Here is a 7,827-nt window from a genome sequence, read left to right on the forward strand (position 1 = left end):
TCATAATGTACATTTTTAATAAGCAAGTATAGGGTTGTAAATGTCAAGAAGGAACCAGCTTTGGGAAAATCTGGGGAAAGAACTCTGTACAGACCCGCGCCGTGGCTTAACAGGCTAATCCTCTGCCTTGCGGCGCTGGCACACCAGGTTCTAGTCCCAGTTGGGGCGCCGGATTCTATCCCGGTTGCCCCTCTTCCTGGCTTCGGATCAGTGCGGTGCATCGTCTGCAGCGGCCATTGGAGGGTGAACCAGCGGCAAAAAGGAAGACCTTTCTCTCTGTCTCTCTCTCACTATTCACTCTGCCTGTCAAAAAAAAAAAAAAAAAAAAAAAAAACTCTGTACAAAGTGAGTAGCTGATTCCAAGGTCCCAAGGGGTGACCTCTACTTGCTGTGGAGACAAAAGCAAGGAGCTGTGGCACTGCATGGAATACCCTTCCTTCTTTGTCTCCAAGTGAAATCTTCTCACACGTCAGTATTTTAGCCCAAGCGTTGCCTCTTGAAGCAAATCCATCCTGATTTCCCAGGTAGAAGTGACCACCATCTCTTTTCCTCCCCACCAGTTCCAGTAGACAGGTGTCAGCACACCTGTAACCTTTGTCTTCTTACCCGTGCTTCATCATCCCTACTCCCCGATACTCACTCTCACACCCACCATGGCAGGACTGAGCTCCCTAATTTCTTTTTAATGCTTATTTATTTTTCATCTATTGGAAAGCCAAAAAAGGAGACAGAGAAATCTTCTACCCACTGGTTCACTCCCCAAGAAGACTCAACACCTAGGGCTGGGCCAGATCAAAGGCGGGAGCTCAGAACTCCATTCATGCCTCCCAAATGGGTGGCAGGGACCCAAGCACCTGAGTCGTCATTCACTACCTCCCAGGATGCATGAGTGGGAGCTGAATCGGAAGCAGACCAGCCAGGGCTCGAACCCGCACTCCAAGCGGCGGCTGGCTGAACCCTCTGCACTGCAACCATGCCTCCTACTCCAAAGAGCCTGGCAGAGTCCGATTGGTAATCGTTTGTTCCTGGGGTAGGTGGGCTGTCACACAGCACTCTGTCAGAGTCTCACAGGGATACATATTCAGTTGGCAACATTCATTATCCAGCAGCAGGCCTTGTGCTGAGTGCTTTCTACCCTGCTAAGCCTCCCAAGCCTGGCAATCGCTACATGTGTATTATTATCCACTTCCATCGTTAAAGCTCAGAGAATCAAAGTGACTGTCTGGATCGGAGCTGAGGTTTGAACTGAAGTCCCTGTAAACCAGATCCCAGTACTTCCATCTTCTGCGTGATGCCCCTGGTTGTGCACTGCTTCATCTGTGCACCTGTCCTCTCTTTGCTCCTATCTGATAGCCATGGCCCTGAGGGACGGGTCTGTACGTGACTCCATTCTTAGTCCCTGTGGCAGCAGAACAGTGCTTGGATTCAGTACCCTCTCCACACCTGTGTCTTAAATCCCCAACGGGGCAGAAAAGAGAGAAGGAACTGTGAATGGATGCTTCACGCCAAGGGAATGAGCCTCGATATCAGTTCACAGGACGTGAGGGCTGATGGGAGAGAAGTGGCTGAGGGCAGGTGCCTTTCCAGGTACGGCGGGCCATCCTGTCCAGGAGGAGAAGCCGGCTGGGGAAAACCAAGGCCGCCAAGCACTCGGTTCTTAGAAATCACACCTTGTGCTCGGCCTGCAGGCAGGCAGGCAGAGCAGAGGGGAACCTGCACAGCTTCCCCTGAGTTGGGAAATGAGGTTAGGTTTCGATTCAGATAGTTATTTGTGTTTTCTGGGTCTGCACGGTCGATAAATTTTCAACGAGCAGTGATTCTGTTCCTCATCTTTCACTGCTTTATGGGACTTCAGGGAGTGAAAGCATAACATCCTGCTTTCCCATAAGTTCTCTGGCCGCTACCCTGGCACCAATTAAAGATAGGTCTATGCAATTAATCAAAACCAATTTGGAAGCGCTCTGGCGCTGCTCCTCTGATGTGCTGCCTGCTCCACATACAGTAGTTCCTCAGCGGCGGCGCTGGAGCCAGGCACAGAGGAGCTTTTGATGAAGTGGCTGTGCCGGCCGCGAGTGTTAACTATGTCATCTGACATGACTAATGAGGCTCCGGACTTGATCCGTGCGAGCGGAGCAGCCCCGCTGTCTGGAGGAGGCTCGGTTTCCGCAGCCAGCCTGGGAAGAGGCTGCAACGTGCAGGGTACACACTCCATCATGTCAGCTGCAGTCCTGGAGGCCTCTAGTGTTGGAGCTGGGAGGCGTCCAGGGACAGGGCGATGGAAACTCGGCCAGGCTCTGTGTTGGGCGCCGGTGTGAATGTGTCCCAATTTAAACTTCTAGCGTAGCCTCCTCATCTTACAGGCATGAAAAGCAAGACCCATTGAAAGCGCAGGGTTTGCCAGGGACCTGAACTTTGGAGGAAAACAAAAAATGAGAAGGCATGGTCTCTGCCGTTGAAGACCTTAACGCCTTTAGAAGTAGGTAAACAGGTCTGAGAGTAACAGCAGGGCCCGAGGCAAGTACACCCTCATGGGGTAAACTTCCTTCCTTCCTTCCGCAAACCTTGGTTAAGGGAAAGCAAGCAGTGCCTGTGCTCTGGCCGCCTCAGCAACCCAAGAACATAGAATTTGGAGTCGACAGGCCTGGGTTTGAGTCCGAGCCGTCCTTTGAGCTGATGTAACCTGGAGCGAATTGCTTCAGTTTTCTGAGCACCGGTTTTCTCCGCCATGACACTGGAACAAGCCAAGTACTGCGGAGCCAGCCTGCTTGTTGGAGTCCTTGCGAGACTCCGTGGAGTTACTGGGTGGGAACACGTAAGGAAGAGGCCCTGCACATGTTAGTTATTATTCATATTATTGCCCCTCTACGGAGCCCTGGCTGGTGTCTCTGGAATATAGACCCTCGGATAGCTTTAACTCTCTTCCTTTTTTGAAATGCACAGGAAAGAAATGGACATAAAACCAATTGGTCAGCTGCCTATAATCTCAGCAGCTTTCCCGAAGAGCCCATGATATATAAAGAGAAAGAATTCGGCCTTTGTAATTTAATGCCACTCCACATGTTGACTGAGCACCCACCACCATGGGCCAGACGTTGGCCCTGCTGTGTGGGGAATCGGAGCTGGAGGAGACGTATACCTTGGTCACCTCAAGAAGTTCCCCATTCAGTGGGAGAAACAGACACGGCCATAAATAACCCTACGGTACTGCAGAAAAATACAATTACCATAGGAAAAATACAAATCAAGTGCTTTGGAAGCCAGAGGAGGGAATGATTCATTCCCCAAAAACAGACTGGGAAAAGGTTCCTCGAGGAAGTGGAATTAAAGGCTGGGCAGGGTTGAGCTGCCCATGTCCCCATGGAAGGAACGGCTTGGGCACACACGTGTGAAGTTGGAAAGGAGTGGGGCTCTGAAGGCAGAATAAGAGCGAATGAGCTGTTGGGGTGTGGGCACGAACAGAAGGAAAATCACCGGACCCAGCCCTGCCACCCCAGGCAGTGATGTTGCTCTTCCGCTGCTCCCTTTGCTGGCTCAGGTCACCTTGGCCTCTGCCTCCCCGTCAGAGAGAATACAAAACTGGCCCTTCCTCCAGCAAGGCCAAGGCCAAGCCCCGGCCAGGAGAGCCAGCAAGGAAGGAGCAGAGGACAGCACCAACATCAGACACAAAGGATCCTGCACTGGGAAGTGCCGGTCACAGCTACGCCCCCTCCGGCCCAGGTGGGAGCTTCCCGACAGATGCGGCAATGATGCCAACACCGGCGCACGGCGGCGAAGCGTCCAAGCTGCTTGGCGTGGATCGCACGCTGCGTCGTTCTCCAGCCCTCCAGTCCAGAAGAGCCTGCCTCTTCTTTATGCATGCTGCCTCCCGCGTGGCGGTGTAGGGCCGAGAGCTGAGGCTGGATTCCAGGCGCTCACATTTTCTCAGGGTTTCCATCTTTCATTGCGAATTGGTTGTGATGGTGAAAATAACTCAGTGACAAGAATGGAACCTCCAAAAACAGAGACAGTACCCGTCACACACTGTTCTATTTCTCCTCGTCCCTTCCTGCTGTTGAGCGTACTTGCTTTGGCTTGCTTTTGTTCCTAAGTGCTTATTCTGTTTCTTGTTGCTCGGTATTATCTCATTCAATTCTTCCCATTCTGCTGCTTTGCCAGTCCCTGGTGTTCACACAGATGTGGCCCTACTCCCCCACGACTGAAGAAAGACACCAGGGGTCCTAGCGTACAAAAGGGACTTCCGGGGGATAACATGGGCTTCCTCGTGTTGCAGAGGAAAACACCAGCTGCCCCGCCTTCACGCTGGCCTGCTTGGAGTCTCAGCTCCTCCACTTCCAAGCCACATGTCCCGCAGGGCTTTGCAGTGGGAATTCAGGGAGGGAGGTGCCCAACCTGTGCTAGCTCCCTTCCTGAGCCCTTGTGGGGGCTGGCATATTGCCCACTCTGCTTTTCCACTCTTGGCCCACATCTGACCTTTGCCATTCCCTTGGAAGTGGAACTTCTAGACCCGTGGGCTTATTTATGTTCCGTTGGGTGAGTGTGCCATCTTTCCTCTAAGTGTTCTTTCCTGATGGAAATTTTGGTTGTTTTCCAACTTTTTTGCTTTTCCCAATAATGATGCAATAAGTATCTTAGTGTATGTTGCTCACCCTAGCCTTTAAAACATACATATTTTCTGGGGCAGGTGTTGTGGTGAAGAGTGATAAGCCATCACTTGGGATACCTGCATCCCATATCTGAGTGCCAGCTTGAGTCCTGGCTGCTCTGCTTCTGATCCAGCTTCCTGCTAATGCAGCCTGGGAGGCAGCAGTGATGGCTCAAGTGTGTACGCCCCAACCATCCGACCTGCGAGACCTGAATGGAGTTCCTGGCTTCTGGCTTCAACCTGGCCCAGTCTTGGCTGTTGAGGTCATTTGGAGAGTGAACCAGCAGATGGACGATCTGTCTCTTTCTCCCCTTCTCTCTGTCACTCTGTCTTTCAAATAGTTGAATATGTGATATATATATATATATGCACATATATATATATACATATATATATATACAGACACCTGTATTCCCATGTTTATTGCAGCACTATTCACAATAGCCTATATATATATATATATGCATATATATATACATATATACACACACACACACACACACCATCCATCTTAAAGAACCATCCTCAGGAACAGGACTTCTAGAACAGAGGTTAGAAACATTTCAATAGATTCTGATGCATATTTCCAAGTTGTTTTTCAGAAACTTTGTACCTCTTAAGTTGTCAACAATTTGGGGGAGAGGACTACTTGGGATATATTACTGGGCTTTGTTCCTGCCTGATCCCACACCATTTTCTTCTCCCAGCATGCCTCCTGGATTTCTGTGCTGTAGTACCTGGGACAACTCACTGTCTCCCCACCCCCCCCACCCCCCACAAATGATGCTCTGTGGTCTGTGCTTTTGAACTTTCTATTACTGTTCACCACCCTTGCTCAAGTATACTGTCCCTTAAGATAGATACCCTCTCACCTTAGAGCTCTACCTTTCTGAAACTGGGGCCATCTAGACTCTTTTCCTTTTCTTTTGGAAATTTATTTTATTTATTTGAAAAGTAGAGTGACAAAGAGAGAGGGAGAGACAGAGAAAGGAAGAGATCTTCCACTCACTGGTTTACTCCCCAAGTGACTGCAACGGCCAGGGCCGGGCCAGGCTGAAGCCAGGAGCCAGGAACTCCCTCCAGGTTTCCCACGTGGATGGCAGGGGTCCTGCTACTTGGTCATCTCCTGATGCTTTCCCAGGTGCATTAGCAGGGAACTGGATGGGAATTGGAGCGGTTGAGACTTGAACCAGCACTCTGATATCAGATGCCAGCATTGCGGGTGGCTGATAAACCTGTTGTGCCACACCACTGGTCCCCTAGACTCTGCAAGATTCAGCTCAGTGTCCTTTTCTCTTGAACTAGCTTTGTTTCTCTCAAACAGGGCTAGTTACTCTGGTGATATGTGGTATCTGGAGAGACCTTTGGCATCTGAGTGGTCACTGACAGACAGTCTTCCCTCACCCCAGCCACACGCCCCCTTATGTGTGAGTCACTCTTCTCTCCCTTTCACTTGCTCTCAGCATCAGACAATCACCATGTTATAACAATTCATCTCCTAAACATTCTTGGGTTCACTTATATCTGTCTCATGTCGTTCATCTCTCATCAGGATTCCTTCAATGGTCTCTTTAAAATAGCAAAAAAGTAATGCATGCAGGGTTCAAAGTCAATGCTTTCTCTAAGGTTTATGATAAAAAGGATTTCTTTTTTAAAATAATTTATTTATTTATTTGACAGGTAGAGTTACAGACAGTGAGAGAGAGAGAGAGAGAGAGAGAGAGAGAGAGAGAGAGAAACAGAAAGGTCTTCCTTCCATTGGTTCACTCCCCAAATGGCCGCAATGGCCAGAGCTGTGCTGATCTGAAGCCAGGAGCCAGGAGCCAGGAGCTTCCTCCTGGTCTCCCATGTGGGTGCTGGGGCCCAGGGACCTGGGCCATCCTCAACTGATATCCCAGGCCACAGCAGAGAGCTGGACGGGAAGAGGAGCAGCTGGGACTAGAATCATCACCAATATAGGATGCCGGCGCAGCAGGCAGAGGATCAATCTACTGCGCCACCGTGCCAGCCCCTAAAAAGGATTTCTGACCCTTCCCTTCTCACCCCAATTTTGACATTTATTGAAATTTTTCAAATAAGATGCCTGGACTGTTGTTTCCTAATTTTTAGATTCAGACATAAGCTATTGACTTAGAAGAATGGGAGATTTCTCTAACACAATTTCCTTTTCCCATCTTCTGATATAACTATATGTATAATGATATCATTTTTGGTTAAATCATTCTATAGTACTTACATATTATATTCAGAAGTATCGTTAAAAATACTTGCCTCTGATGTGTCAACATCCCCTCCAGGGCTGCTATCTCTCCTGGTGAGGCCTGAGCCTGATCTGAACAGATGCTAGCCTCTTTTTTTTTTTTTTTTTTTTGACAGGCAGAGTTGCACAGTGAGAGAGGGAGACAGAGAGAAAGGTCTTCCTTCCGTTGGTTCACTCCCCAAAATGGCTGCCATGGCCGGCGTGCTGTGCCGATCCGAAGCCAGGAGCCAGGTGCTTCTTCCTGGTCTCCCATGCGGGAGCAGGGCCCAAGCACTTGGGCCATCCTCTACTGCCTTCCCAGGCCACAGCAGAGAGCTGGACTGGAAGAGGAGCAACCAGGACTAGAACTCGGTGCCCATATGGGATGCTGGTGCTGCAAGTCGGAGGATTAACCAAGTGAGCCACGATGCTGGCCTGATGCTAGCCTCTTGAGCAGGGCTCTGGAGCACCTGGCTATACCAGGTATTATCTGTTTAGCTACTAGATCCTGGGAAGTTCTAGGGGGTTCTAAGATAGGGAGCTGGGGGCCCCCAGGGCAATGGTAGCAGTGTACTCAGGGAAGCTGCTGTTTACTAACCAGTAGAGAAATACTCCAACCTTTGAACAACTAATAAAGTCTAGTAAAACTAATACAGTCCATTGGCCCTGATTATGACCGTGTAAATGTTATCCACAGTCAAGCTGTGTAGGGCTCTGTGATTGTATTTCCATTCTTGTTAGGAGTTTTAATATTATCATTGTGGAAAACAGCATGGAGGGGCCTCAAAACACTGAAAATAGAACTGCCATATGACCCAGCAGCCTCGCCGTGGAATGGGTATGCAAGGGAAGTGAGATCAGTCTCTTGGACAGACACCTGTATTCCCATGTTTATTGCAGCACTATTCACAGTCAGCCGAAGAACTGGAACAACCTCTGTGTCATC

This window comes from Lepus europaeus, chromosome 7 (genome assembly GCF_033115175.1).
Source record: "Lepus europaeus isolate LE1 chromosome 7, mLepTim1.pri, whole genome shotgun sequence".
NCBI lineage: Eukaryota > Metazoa > Chordata > Mammalia > Lagomorpha > Leporidae > Lepus > Lepus europaeus.